The sequence below is a fragment of the Corvus brachyrhynchos genome, unplaced genomic scaffold, assembly GCF_000691975.1.
Source record: "Corvus brachyrhynchos isolate BGI_N302 unplaced genomic scaffold, ASM69197v1 C11778815, whole genome shotgun sequence".
Classification (NCBI taxonomy): Eukaryota; Metazoa; Chordata; class Aves; order Passeriformes; family Corvidae; genus Corvus; species Corvus brachyrhynchos.
The window spans coordinates 1-1,006 of record NW_008245537.1 but is presented as its reverse complement, the minus strand read 5'-3'; the positions used below and the strand labels follow the sequence as shown (position 1 = coordinate 1,006).

Here is a 1,006-nt window from a genome sequence, read left to right as displayed (position 1 = left end):
TTAGGTCTTGGGTAACTGTTTGGGATGCTGAGAAGGTGCCTGAACTGCAAAATAAAGGCTATAATAATATGGTGCAGAACTAGCAAGCCAGAAGGAGCGTATTTTCATTTAATTGCTCCATCACTGTGCTTGAACCAGTGCTAAGTCTCTTCTGGAGAGGTTCTGGAGGTGGTACTTCTTCAGCCAGGCTGGTGAAGGGGAGGGCTGGAGACCATGCTACTGCTGTGGCACACCAAGGAGGCAGTTCTGTGCTACTTGCTTAGTTCCCTGACTACTGCAGTATTTCATCCAGAGTACATCCCACCCACGGGGCTGTGCAAGGGGCACAGGGAGACCACCATCAATGCAGTAACATCTTGGTCTTCTTTCTTCAGCTGGAAGGCCACCCCGTTATTGAGCGCACAGAGCTGAATACCAACCATGTTCTACTGTACCTGGAAAAGGTGAGGATGGGGCAGAAACACAGGCATTGGGACTTTTGGCTACATAGGGCAAACAATCTGGGATTCAAAACTACCATGGCTCTGACAAGAATGAGACTGAATATTTTGCTGTCTTTTTCTGACTACAAACTCTAAGGGCTGCTTCCCTCCCAGCCCTCAGCAGGCATTCCCTGCACCCTGAGCGCAGATCAGGCCCTGCTCTCCCCACCAGCAGAGCCTCCCCCAGGGTGGGGGAAGGTCCCAGGGATTCCCCTTGTCCCTCAGCCAGTCCTTCAGCGCTGTGTCGGGCCAGGCACGGGTGGCCGGGGAGAGCGTGGGGGCCTGGGGTCAGTGCGGAGGCTCAGGGCAGCCCCTGCAGTGCAGAGCCCCCCTGAGCCTCCACTGCTTCCCTTCCCAGCTGGGCAGGGAGACCCTCAGCTTCTCCTTCACGGTGGAGCGGGACATCCCCGTGCAGGGCCTGAAGCCAGCCCAGGTGAAGGTCTATGACTACTACGAGACAGGTGAGTGCCACTAGTGCCCGTGGGAGCGAGGAGGGGCAGTGGGACACGAGGAGGGGCACAGGA

General features: G+C 56.4%; 1 long non-coding RNA gene across 1 annotated transcript; it reads left to right on the top strand.

Annotated features, from left to right (window-relative positions):
- Positions 1 to 39: 39 nt before the first annotated feature.
- On the top strand, positions 40 to 957 carry LOC108449427. Its single transcript, XR_001865591.1, has 2 exons — positions 40 to 443; positions 841 to 957. It is a non-coding gene; the product is annotated as an uncharacterized LOC108449427 (long non-coding RNA).
- The last annotated feature ends 49 nt before the right edge of the window (positions 958 to 1,006 follow it).